The following is a 14,812-nucleotide window of genomic DNA, read 5'->3' on the forward strand; positions in this document are numbered from 1 at the left end:
AACCCAAACTCTGTCATCAACTGCCGAAGCCATAAAACCTCCTGACTGGCTAACACTGTTGTATAGTACTCAGCCTCTGTAGATGATAATGCAATAGTAGACTACTTCTTGCAAGACCATGTGATAGGACCAGAACCAAGGCAAAAAACAAAGCCAGAAGTAGACTTCCGATCATTGACATCACTAGCCCAATCGGAGTCAGTGAAGCCAATGATGTGAGGGGATCCTAAAGTGTAGTGAATGCCATAATGAGTGGTGCCCCGAATGTACCTCAAAATACAATTGGCTTCTTGCCAATGGCTCTCATGAGGATCATGGGAGAACCGAGAGACAAGGCCAACCGTAAAGGAATGATCAGGACGAGAATGTGTCAGGTACAACAAACTACCAACCAACTACCTGTATAAAGTGGGGTCTATCATTTTTTGGCTTTCAGTTCATACTGGGGATTAGTTTTTTGCATTATGCGGGGGTGTTTTTTCCTTGCTTTTAGTTATTTACATTAGAAAACCAGAATCTACAAACACCAAAACAAAACAAACAAACCCCTTCTGCATCTTCTGTCTAGTTCTGAAAGACCACATTATAATAATTAAAAAAAATTCAGAGCAGTTGAGGCACAGTTCATAGGATGGCCGACAGACCTATTGAACCTCTCACACCACATAATTACCACACTTGGAAGGGTCGCATGATGAATCTTCTCCAGTCTTGAGGGTTATGGTCCTGTTTGGATGAGGTTCAGCCTCAGTTGACATGTGCCTTTGAGGTTATGCAGCACAGGAACAATATGGATCAGGTTATGGGATTGATGGCTTTACACATTTCTGACAGTCTCCTATTTCATCTTGAGGGTTGTCTCACTCCTTGAGCCATTTGGACCAAGTTTGATAGACTTTTTGGTACTGTCAACAAGTTCAGAGCTTTGCAGCTTGAGGCACAGTTAACTTCCTTGGTACCTAATTCATTTCCCTCTATTGAGGACTTTCTAATGAAGTTCAAACAACAAAGATCTATCTTCCAGGGTTGTGGTAAGACTAAGCTCTGATACCATGTAGGATTTGAGAAATAAAAATCCACAGAACCCAAAGAAACTTGCATGCAAGAAACCTGTCACAGAGAAAGAGAGAACGAAACAAGGGTTTTGGCTCTGACAAAGTGAAAAGATTTATTATTAGAGAAAAAATGAATCAAGAAGTAGAAATAATACAAGAGATCAATCCATATAAAGGAGATCAACACTGAAAGGAAAACCTAACCCTAAGGTGAGTGCATTTAATAATTAAATATTAATTATTAAATGACTAATATATGCATAAAGTGAAATCTTAAGAGGAGAGTAAATTTAATTAATTACTTTACACTAACATTAAGTGTGTATTTTTGAATGGGGTGTTAGATAGTTCAAATAATCAGAAGACAACTGAGAGGGGGGCGGGTGAATCAGTTGTTATAGATTACTAGAACCATTATCAATTAAAACTTTAATATATGAACCAAAAAAATCAATATCAGAATAGCAGTTAAACCAATTAAGCATAAACAATAATCACAAAATAAATACCATCCACATGACACCAAGATTTATACATGGAAATCCAGTAAAGGGAAAAACCATGATGGGAAGCCTACCCACAGTCAGGTAATACTTCTATAGTAAGTATGTGAATTACAATTTGAGGGGCCTGGACTTGTAGGAAGGCCAACATCCTAGAGCACACTGCTCATCACAAAAAGAGCCTCACTAACTACATAGAAATCCAGACTACAATCTAGAGAAGTGTTGACCTGTAAAAGATAGCATCTCCTATGCATGAGTACAGTTCCGGTTAAGCTCAATACCAAAGGACTAAATCCTCTTACATAAACCCAATTCGATCTCCAATGATCAACCAAATCCTCTACCTGAATGATATTACATTATTCGCACATTACATCCCTTGACCATAACCATATTTGATCTACAATGAGATCTTACATCTATATATACAAACCCTCAACCATAAACAATCAGGTCGGCCACCAAACAATAAACCAATTACATAATTACAAAACATGTTAGCCTTAGACCAAAAAAATAATATCCAACACATAGGACATCCCAGAAACACATCGAGAGGTCCAATCCACATGTTATATTAAGTTGGTCCATAACCTAGATCAATTAGGACCCAATATAGGTCCACACACTACAACAATAATCTCCATCCACCAAGTCTCGAACATGAACACAAACCACATTTTGAATTTCTACTAGAAGCTGCACCAATACCACTTATGCAATTCATCAAAGATCTTCATCAAAATCTTTGCCGGTGAAACCCTTGCTGGAACCAGAAGCCAAGTTTCCAAGCAAACAGGATATCATCCAATCACTAGACCAAAACCAAATAATTGAATATGATCATGAGTATCATGAATAAGCTAATTCCATATCCAAATCATATCGGATCCTACCAGATCATGTTGGATCCAAACCAACTAGAAATTGCTCAACTTATTGAGACCAGAAGGGTGCATGTAAAGCATCCAAATAGCTAGTGTTGGCATCAATGACAAAACATCAGTGCAACACATAATCAATTCTTCCAAATGGCCAACATGGGGATCTTGATGAGGAAGTTTATATTGAGCATACTGATGGTTTTTCACTTTCAGATGATACAAACATGGTTTGTAGGTTAAGGAAAGCTTTATATGGATTGAAATAGCCTCCTAGATCTTGATATGCAAGGTTGGATAAATATCTTTTGAAGCTTGGTTTTACTAAGGGTAATGCTGACAGTAATTTATATGATAAGGTCACTGATGATGATATATTGATTGTTGAAGTATTTGTTGATGACATTATTTTTGGAGGTGAAGATAAGTTGTGCATGGAATTTTCTCAGAATATGGAGAAAGAATTTGAAATGTCCATGATTGGGGAAATAAAAATTTTCTTAGGTTTATAGATTACTCAGACTAACAAAGGTATTTTCATTTGTCAAACTAAGTATGCTAGGGAATTGTTGAAGAGATTTGGTATGAGAGACTCTAAATCAGTAAGTACTCCTATGGTTACAAGTGACAAATTGACAAGGAAAGATATTTCTGCACCGGTAAATCCTACAAGATACAAATCTATGATTGGAGGTCTACTTTATTTGACTCAGAATAGGTCTGACATAATGAATGTGGTTTGTATTGGATCTATATTTCAGAGTGATCGTAGAGAAAATCATGAGAGTGTAGTGAAAAGAAACTTTAGATACTTGCAAGGTACATCTGAATATGGTTTGTGGTACCCTAAGGATGATGAATTTACTTTATGTGCATATACAAATGTTGATTGGGCTGGTGATATTGATGACCGGAAAAGTACTTCTGGTGGAGCTTTCTTTCTTAGAAAAAAGTTAGTTTCATTGATCAACAAGAAAAAATCATGTGCTTCTTTATCTACCGCTGAAGCTAAGTATTTTTCTACTACTACTAATTGTACATAGGTTCTATGGATGAACCAAATGTTGAAGGATATCAAAGTGCACTGCACTGGGTTGGTACTTATTCACTGTGATAACTCTGTTTCTATTGGCATATCAAAGAATCTTATATTTCACTCTAAGACAAAACACATATCTATCAAGTATAACTTTTTGAAGGAGAAGGTGGAAGAAAATAAAGTTAGACTAGTTTATGTGAACACTAAAGAGCATATTGTAGATATTTTCACTAAACCTTTTCCTAAAGAACCATTTGAGTACCTGAGAGACAAGTTAGGGGTTTCTGCCCCTCTGACAAAGAACTGATTGATACTTTTTGGCATCAGTCTAGTATGTATTACCAGAGATATTATTCATTCGGTCATAGATGTGGGGATGCTACTACTTAGAGGGAGTAGTTAGCTTTGTGTTTCAATGGTTTATGTTTTTGCTTTGATATTTATGTCATATTTCTAGCATTGATGTCAAAGGGGGAGAGATGCATGTGTAATTCAGAGCTATACATAGATATTATTCAAAGTGGGAGTTTGGTGTTTGTTTCAGAACTTCATTGCTATATCTTTGAGTGGGAGATTGTTGGCTATCTTCCATTGGGGAGAATTGTTTGGTATTTCTTGGTACTTAGATGTTTTTCACATCTAGTATTGCCATCAATGCCAAAGGGGGATATTGTTAACCATTTGAAAGAATTGATTATGTGTTGCATTGATGTTTTGTCATTAATGTTAACACTAGTTGTTTTGGATGGTTTACTGACACTCTTCTGGTCCCGATAGGTTGTGTGGTTTTTGGCGGGTTTGGATCTGGCATGATCTAGTATGCTCTAGTATGATTTGGTTATGGAATTTTCTCACTCATGTTCATATTCAATCAATTTATTTTGGTCTAGTATCGAATGCTATCCTGTTTCCTTAGAAGCTTGGTTTGTGGTTCTGACAAGGGATTCAATGGAAGAGCTTTGTTGAAAATATTTGATGATATGCATAAGTGGTGTTGGTGCAACTTCTAGTATGGATTCAAGATGTTGATGGTAATCATGTTTGAGACTTTGTAGATTTGGATCATTGCTTTAGTTTGTGGACCTATATTGGTTCCTGATGCTATCCAGGTTATGGATCGACTTAATGTAACATGTGGATTGGACCTCTTGATGTGTTTCCAAGATGTCTTATGACTTGGATATTATTTATTTGTTCTAAGGCCAACATGTTTTGTAATTATGTACTTGGTTTATTATCTGGTGGCCAACTTGATTGTTTATGGTTGAGGGTTTGTATATATATGATGTCAGATGTCATTATAGATTATCATGGTATGGGATATGGATATGTAATGTGAGAATAATGTAATATCATTCAGGAAGAGGATCTGGTTAATCATTGGAGATCAAGTTGGGTTTATGTAAGAGGATTGAGTCCTCCGGTATTGAGCTTAACCAGAACTGTACTTGGGCATAGGAGATGTTTTCTTTGCAGTTTATTCATTCTTCCAGATTGTAGTTTGGATTTATATGTTGTCAGTGAGACTCCTTTTGTGATGAGAAGTGTGCTCTATGTTATTGGCCTTCCTACAAGTGGAGGCCCCTAGATTGTAATTGAGATACTTACTACAAAAGTTTTATCTAACTGTGGGTAGGCTTCCCACTATGGTTTATCCCTTTACCAGGTTTTCCACATATAAATCTTGGTGTCATGTGGATGGTATTTATTCTCTGATTATTGTCTACGCTTAATTGGTTTAATTGCTATTTTGGTATTTGGTTTAAGCATTTCAGTATTAATGTTTTTATTGCCAAATGTTCTTGTAATCTATGACAACCGATTCACCCCCCTCTTAGTTGTCTTCCAGTTATTTGAATTGTCTAACACATACATGCTACAATATTACATGAAAACCAAAACAATGTTGGCTAAGACATAGTATGGACCTAAAATAACACCTATAACATGAAACACCTCCACAAATTATGCCTCAAACATCCGCAACATGCTATAATAATCATGTCGACCAAGAACATGAAGAACACCACCAGATCAAGGAAAATCATCAATAACATGCACAACAATCAATGTGGACCACCAACACAAATAGAACATGATCTAGAAACATCCACAAGCATCATGAATTACCACAAAAATAACTACACCAACACAACTTACTAGAATCTCCATCATCATTATACCAAACTTCAAGAACACTATCTGCAATGACTGTCAAATTGAAAGATTCACTTGTGAACCTCCAAATCATGAACCATCTGAAATGAGGACACACCAAAATGTTCCAAACACTTTGCTAGATCTACAAACCAAAATATTCCAATGCGGAGCAAAATCCAAAACACTGATCAACACTGAACAACTAAAAACTCAATCGCAATACCAAATCACATAACTCGATCAAATCTCTATGCAGAGAACTGAAACATGAGTCAAATCAACTAGAGATACTTATATAAAAACCCTTTAATCTGCAACAACTCATCTGCAACATATTTGCCAAACCAACTCATTTAATCTGACTACAACACAGGAACACACAGAGAAATATGTTGACAACAATGACAACATCTCACTCAAACACACATTTGCACATTATCCCAATAGTATCTTCATCAAACACTGATGGTGTAGTGGTAATACTTAACTTGTAATTTTATAGTACATTTTATTTTAAATGAATATTTATCAGAGACAATGTTATGTACTAATGTGTATATACACATGATCTATTTAATAGTTGATGTCTGAGGAGGAGATATCATAGGTGTAGGATCCCACCCTCTTGGCCATTTTATTTGGCCTTCATAGCTACGTGGTATATATTTTTGCACTTAGTCGTTTACATTTTTTATTATATACATGCTTGTCATTTAAATTGTCATTAATTAAATTATATATTAACTTACATGTTTATTTTATTTTACTTTTGTACTACACACCTAATGTGAGTGTGATGTCATGCAATCTAGACCTTGGAAGTGCAATGAGAGATAAGGGAAAGGTAATTGAATGCAAATTTGATTGAATTAAGAATTTAAGGAATTTACAATGATCATACATGTCCATATAGATTAATAGTTTCACATACTTGTCATTTTTATGTACAAGGAATTGTTCGTTTCACGTCCTTATTGAATGCTTCCACAATACCTAAAGAAGCAAAAGAAGAGATGCCTTAGGTATACCTTTTTTTTATTTTGGTTTAGTAAATATGCTCCTATCACCAACAATTATATACTAACTTGTATCAATGCTATGTTTGTGAACATATATCGGTTGTCTAGGAAAATCTCAATAACATCCCTTCTCTACCATAGGCATATTATAAGAGTCCCGACCATCCAAGGAGAAAATGTAGACTTGAGGTAATCAAGAATTAAATTTTAGAGTTCAATTATATATAGTTTAATGTATATTGATTTTGATGTTAATTTTTTCCATCTAAATTATATAATATAACTAGTCTGAATTGTTGTTTGACCTTTTCTTGTGCAGGATATGAACATACCATTTGTTTGAGTTAGTGTTTATGCCATTTTTGTATATTGACATACACTTGTAATTATTCACCAATTTGATATATAGAAGTTGAAATTCGATATAATTTGTTGACTCATGTGCATGTCTTCATTATTTGAAACTTTAATCTTGAATATAATAATGAACAATGGTTAAAAAATGAACAATATCATGTTGTTTATATAATCTTGATATTTGATATAGTTTGTTTCATCTAAATCTTACATTTTAAATTTGGCTACCTTTGTTAATCCTAGAGGATCTAGTTAATATGAAGAGGCGGGGGTGAATCGGTATTAACAAAAACTGAAACTTTCAACACCAAAACAGACTTATCTCCGATCTAAAAACATTCAACACTTAAACCAATTATTCATAACAAATTTCCTTATTAGATCTAGATACTCATTTCCTCTTATGCAAAATTATTAATCAAATTAGCCATCAACTCAATATCAGATCAACAAACACTATTACCAACTTATTAACTGATCAGAATGCTTCATCAACCTTTTATCCATCTATACTGGTAACCACTTTAGGATCTTTGATAAACAAACATAAACCGTCTTAACCAAAATTCAAAAATAAAACATAAACATCACAAGAAAAGCATTCCATACATGAACACCATGATTTTCATGTGGAAACCCAAATAGGGAAAAACCATAGTGGGAATTGGTACCCACAAATATTTTGCACTCTTTTGGAATGCACCCTGTTAGGATCCAAGCTCAGTTAGAAGCATACAATGATGCTCTATTAGGAGCAAACCCTATTAGGAGTCACCCAGTTAAGGGGTTTACCTCAGCCCTATTAGAAGCTTTGATCTGTTAGGATCAACCTCGCGAGAGGATTTAGAACTCAGATATTGAGTCACCCTGTTAGGGGATTTTACAATGTGATGCTTGTTAAGACCTACTAAGTTAAGGGATTTTAGTTGTTATAATTGATAGAGAACAATAGTGAATGATCTATGTATAGCACTCAACTGCTTTCTTGATGAGATCCAATTAATTTCTAAGTATGCATCACTCTGGAAGATCTTCTCACACACCCTGGTTTGGCTAATATTGATTTCTCAAGGTCAGATCTACTGATCTCTCTAAATTTCTCAGAGAGTTCATCTATATTCACATTAGCACTCTTAATGATCTTCGTAGTTCTCTTGTTATAACATTGAAATACCTTACTCTTTGTAGAGTAACCAAGAAAAATGCTTTCATCACACTTAGCATCAAACTTTTTAGTGTAATCATCACTCTTGATATAACATTTACTCCTAAATTTTTTGAAATAACTTACACTAGGAGTCTTTCCATGCCATAATTCATAAGGTATTTTGTTATTACCTATTTTGACAAGTACCCGATTCAAAGTATAAACAACAGTTTTGATTGCCTCTCTCCAAAACATCTTCGATACTTCACCTTGAATTATCATGGTTCTAGTAGCTTCAACAATTGTTTTATTCATTCTCTTTGCTATCCCATTCTATTGTTAAGTTCTAGGAGCTAACATCTGCCTCTTAATTCCCTGCTCATCATAGGACTTCACAAACTCATCAGAAGTAAATTCACCTCCCTGGTCAGATCTCAAACATTTTAGATTATTCCTAATATCTTTCTCAACAAGAGCTTTAAATGCTTTAAACTTACTGAATGCCTCAGACTTTTCTCTCAGTAAAGTTACCCACATCATTTATGAATAATCATCAATAAAGATCATAAAATACTTATCACTAAAATAGCTCTTAGTCCTCATAGGACCACAAAGATCAGTATGAACCAAATCAAGAATATTCTCTGAAGAGAAAGACTTACTCTTAAAGGATACAAAGGTCATCTTACCCATCTGAGAATCCTTGCATAACACAGTGTTTGGTTTCACAAGCTGGGGCAAACCTCTCACAATACTTGACTTACTAACATTAATCAAATTGTCAAAATTGACATGACAAAATATCTTGTGCCACAACCAGCTGTCTTCAACCTTCACCACCTAACAATCATTTACATTAGTATTTAGATGAAATAGATTACCTCGAGTCTTCTTCCCAGTAGCAATCAATTCTCCATTATTTCTAAGAATTCTGCACACTCCACTTTTGAATTCAAGTAGATATCCCTTATCATTAAGCTATCCAACACTCAAGAGGTTATGTTTTAGTCCTTCAACCCAAAATACATCATTTGCATTACTCTTCCCATTTAATGAAATTGATCATGTACCTTTAACCATAGAGGGAGCATTATTACCAAATCTAATAACACCTCCATCAAACTCTTTTAGGGATAAGAACTTACTTTTGTCACTGGTCATGTGGTGTGAGCAACCACTATCTATTATCCATTCATCATTGTTATCCCTATGAGACACCAAAGCCTTCTCATCAGTCAGATCCTCCTTCACAACAACAAATACTATCTCCTCATTGTCATCTTCTTCTAATTCATCATCGATCACACCTTCATCTACTACAACATAACAATGTTTCTTTCTTTTTCCTTTGAATCTCCTAAACTTTTCTTTCTTATCAGTGTTAGGGAAGTTAGAAACCATGTGTCCAATTTTACTACAAGAGAAACACTTCAAGGTTAATTTACATGTTCCTCTAGGGAATTTTCAAGCCACTAATGCCTCAAGTTCCATTAGATGAACTTCATCATCACCATCACCTCTACTACCACAATGACTAGACCTGCAGTCATGATTATGAAAAACATCTTTTCCTTTCCTTAAAAGAAGATTCAGAAGGTTTGGAAACACTATTATCAAAACTATTAAGTTCAAATGCAGTTAGCTCTCCAATTAAAGAAACAATGATAACTTTATCTTTTGAAATGGATCTTAGTTCTTGAATAGCAGACACTCTGATAGAATACTGCAGTAAAAGAGTTCTAAGCATTTTACTAACAATAGTATCATCTTCAATCTTACCTTTGGCACTCTTTATACCACCTACAACTTCCTTAATCCTTTGTCCATATTGAGACATGTTCTCACCGTCAACCATTTTCATATCATCAAATTTTCCTCCCAAACTCTCTTCCTTTTCCCTTTGTACATGTTCATCTCCTCCATAAATTTAATTTCTCCCATACCTTATTAGCAGTTTCTAATCCATGAACATTATTATATACTGAGAGTCAGACAAAGTACTTACAATTGCTTCAAGAGCCTGAATGTTTTCCTATTGTTCTTTGAGTTCATCCAGTGTCAAGGGACTGGTAGTACGAGCAACATACTTGGTTATCACATGATTCCAATACTATGAACCCATTCCTTTAATGTATATCTTCATCCGATCACTCCATATCCGGTAGCTGTCCTTGGTAAACTTGAGACCCTCCTTTCTTCATCATCTTTCACAAAATCTTTCCCTCAAGATGTTAGGCTTTTGCACATACAAGACTAATGCTTGGATACCAATTGTTACTCCTAGAGGATCCAATTAATACTGAGAGGGGGGGGGGGGTGAATCAATATTAAAAAAGACTGAAACTTTCAACACCAAAACAAACTTATCTTAGATCTAAAAACATTCAACACTTAAACCAATTCTTCATAACATATTTCCTTATCAGATCTAGATAATCATTTCCTCTTATACAATCTTATCAATCAGATTAGCCATCAAATCAATATCAAATCAAAAAACACTATTACAAACTTATTAATTGATTAGAATGCTTCATAAACCTTTTAACTATCTATACTAGTAACCACTTTAAGATCCCCGATAAACAAACATAAACTATCTTAACTGGTAATCATAAATAAAACATGAACATCACAAGAAAAGCATTCCACACATGAACACCATGATTTTCATGTGGAAACCAAAATAGGGAAAAATCATAGTGGGAATTGGTACCCACAAATATTTTTCAATCTTTCGGAATGCATCTTGTTAGGAGCCAAGCCCGGTTAGAAGCTTACAATGATGCCCTGTTAGGAGAAGACCCTATTAGGAGTCACCTGGTTAAGAGATTTACCTCAGCTCTGTTAGAAGCTTTGATCTATTAGGATCAACCTCACAAGAGTATTTAGAACTTAGATATTGAGTCACCCTGTTAGGGGATTTTATAATGTGAGGATTGTTAGAACCTACCCGGTTAAGGGATTTTAGTTGTTGTAATTGTTAGATAACAACAATGAATGATCTATGTATAGTACTCAACTGCTTGCTTGATGAGATCTAATTAAGTTCTAAGTTTGCATCACTCTTGCAGATCTTCTCACACACCCTGGTTCGGCTTCATACACTTCTCAAAATCACCGACACTTCAAAACATCAATCTTATCAACATAAATAACTTTTACAACTAGGTCGACATCAAAACCCTAAGACTTACTACATAGATCATCACAAATCTTTACAACTCATTACAAATCATCATATGGATCATTACAATCAATTACAAATCAATATCACCTATTGAATTATCATAAATTGTCACATCAAGTTGATCTGGTACAAAGTCAAAACCTTAGCACATTCTGCTAAGCACTTTGCACATTACCAAGAAATTCTCTCTCCCAATGCACCAAAACATCTTTCAAACATGTCATGCAGTTTGTGACACATTATCAACAACACATGAACTTGATGTAGATCACTGTCAAACCAAAAATCATTACCGGTCAAGAGAATTCTTTACTAGTCCTTAAACCCTTCTTAAACATTGGCAAAACTCAACAGAAATTCAAAACATGCCTTCTAGTAACCATCATAGGATATGGTTCTAGTTACATACTCAAATACATCATAAAAGCTTATGTTTCAAACCACAAGCTACCAAACATCACCAATCACCCAATTCCATCAAAACTTATCTGCTTTACTGATTAAGGTCCTAATTCCCAGTCTTGCAGGTAAACTCTATCAAACTATCAAACTCTAACTCCGGTAGACTAGCCAGCAAGTCAATCATCAAAAACAAACTGTTAACATCATCAAACATTAGTTGACAATGGTTTCCATCAATGACAACACAAATAACTGATCATCTCATTTTTCCTCTACCAGTACAGTCATCCATCATCATCTTATCTTCATCACTTATGCCAAACATGCCAATAGCCTTGGGAAACCAGATTTAATGAACATATTTGTATTGTTATTAATCATAACATGGATTCTTATTAATGGAAAATGACAAGTAAATAAATTTGGATTCAATTTTATGTTCTACCTCCTATGCACTTTGAGATATTTGAGCCGAAAATTTCAGTATGTGGATTCAATAAGTATGGTTAATTACACTTAGTAATGATGGAGGACTAGTAATTTCAAAATTTTCAAAATTTTAGAAGTCATCATGGGCATGTACCTTTAGTGCCAAAACATCTAGTTAGGTGGTTTTACCCTAGGCATACTCTTTATTTGCCTCCCAACTCAGTCAAATGCTCAATGCCATACCCTAGCAATAATGTCCCTTGAGTGCCCTAGGTGAAAAAAATTTGTCAAACTTTTGTTGTTACATTGAATTCATGGAACTTGTGTATGATCCATCTAAACCTACCAAGTCATGTGAGACCCCTCTACAATATCCTATTTCAGATTTTCAAGATTTAGAGTGGTTTATGAATTTTCAGTTGAAGCATAAATTGTCAGAGGCATTCAATGAAAAGTTGCAATGGAGCCAAATTCTCATTATATTTGTCATGGTCATGAACCATTAGTTCCAAAATATTTGGTTAGGTGGTTTTACCCTAGGAATACTTCTATTTTTCCTCCCAACTTGGTTGAACATTTAGTGCCATACCCTAGCAGCGCTATCACTTGAGTTCCCTAAGTGCAAAAAATTTATCAAACATTGACAAGATATTTCTCAAAATTCATGGTACTTGTGACTGATCCATATAAACCTATAAAGTCATGTGAGACCCCTCTACAATAACCTATCTTGTATTTTCAATATTTGGACAATTTTTCCTAGGGCAATAATTTTTCAATTGACACAAAAATCATCAAAGGCATTCAATGAAAAGTTACAACAAACTATCTTATTGTTTTGTTCATTATGGGTGTGAACTATCAGTGCCAACATATCCAATTAGATTGTTTTACCCTAAGCATACTCCTTTTTTTCCTCCCAACTCAGTTGAACGCTTAGTGCCATACCCTAGCACCGTTGTCCTTTAAGTGACCTAGGTGTAAAAATTTGTCAAATGTTTATAGACTATTTCTTAGCATCTGTGGTACTTACGAATGATATGTCTAAACCTATAGGGTTATGCGAGGCCCCTCTATAATAACTTTTCTTAGATTGTCAAGATTCAAATCAATTTTCCTTGGGCAACAATTTTTCTATTGACGTAATAATCATCAAAGGCATTCAATGAAATATTGCAACATAACCTTATTCTTGTTATTTTCATTGTGAGCATGAACCGTCAATTTTAACATGCCCAATTAGGTATTTTACCCTAGGCATACTCCTAATTTCCCTCCCAACTTAGTCAAATGCTTAATGTCATACCCTAGCAACATTGTCCCTCAAATTTCCTAAGTGTAAAATGTTGGAATCCAATAAAACAGAGAGCGGGGGGGTGAATCAGTGTTATACCAGAATGTACAATTTTACCCTTATTAATACATGCATAAACCAGCCGGTATACTTGTACATATAGAATTGAAAGAATTAAAGCAACCAATAAGCCAATCACATAAATGAGAACCATAACACACATAATTATGCATGGAAAACCTCAAAGAGGAAAAACCAAGGTCGGATTTGTGACCCACAATACCAATCCACTGGCCATATGAAGAGATATTAAAACATATGAGGGGACTGCACTTGCAGGAAGGCTTACAACCTAGAGCACATTGCTCAATCACAAAAGGAGCCTCACTGACTATATATAAATCTAGAATACAATCCTAAAAAGTGTTGAACTACTAAGATAACATCTTATATGCTAGAATAAAGTTTTGGTTTAGGCTCTGTCTATTTCGATCTATAACCCTAAACCCTTTACCAAAATAACCCTTACATAACTTTCCTCACATACATAATCTCTTTGAAATATTTCGCATCATATTACATTTGAATATCCATAATCTCCTATTTCATGTCTCTATCAAAATGATCTATCAAACTGACCAATATACCCTATATAAATTATCATGACTTATGTTGGCTTTCAAAGATATGTACAATATCAAATTAAATGAAGACCAGATAACATAAATGCATAAATATTAAAACCAATTGTTGATGTCAGATCCAAGAGATGTCAGCCTTCAATACTGATAACCTTTTACTAAACCATGTTGGCCTACATTGCCGGTTACCAAAGAAATCCTTTTGTCCTACCAATGCTGATGTAGAATTTATGAACTATTTCTTGGTACACAACTAAACCATAATATGATGTTGGAACACAACACCATGTTACCATCAATGACAAAAAAGTGAAACCAACCAATTGAGTGTCAATTGCCAATAATCTCCCCCTTTGGCATTGATGGGAACACTCATGTGAAAAATGGTCAAGGTTTCATCTACTGGTTTCATCCTACCTGCTCCCCTAAGCTGAATATCCATTCCACATCTCCATATCTATAACTCCCATATCTCCATAACTCCCCCTAATGTGTACAACCCTTTTTTTTCTTTTTCACATCTATATCACTCCCCTGTTGACATCAATTCCATCAAAAATTCTAAAAAAGAATGTCAAAAATAATAAAAACTGTATAATGAATATCCCAAAATATCTTATCGGAGCTTAACAAATTTCAAAATTTCTAGATAAGCCTTCTCCAAAAGCCCAAGATAGGTATTCCAACCTATT

This window comes from Cryptomeria japonica, chromosome 7 (genome assembly GCF_030272615.1).
Source record: "Cryptomeria japonica chromosome 7, Sugi_1.0, whole genome shotgun sequence".
In the NCBI taxonomy this organism is placed as follows: Eukaryota; Viridiplantae; Streptophyta; class Pinopsida; order Cupressales; family Cupressaceae; genus Cryptomeria; species Cryptomeria japonica.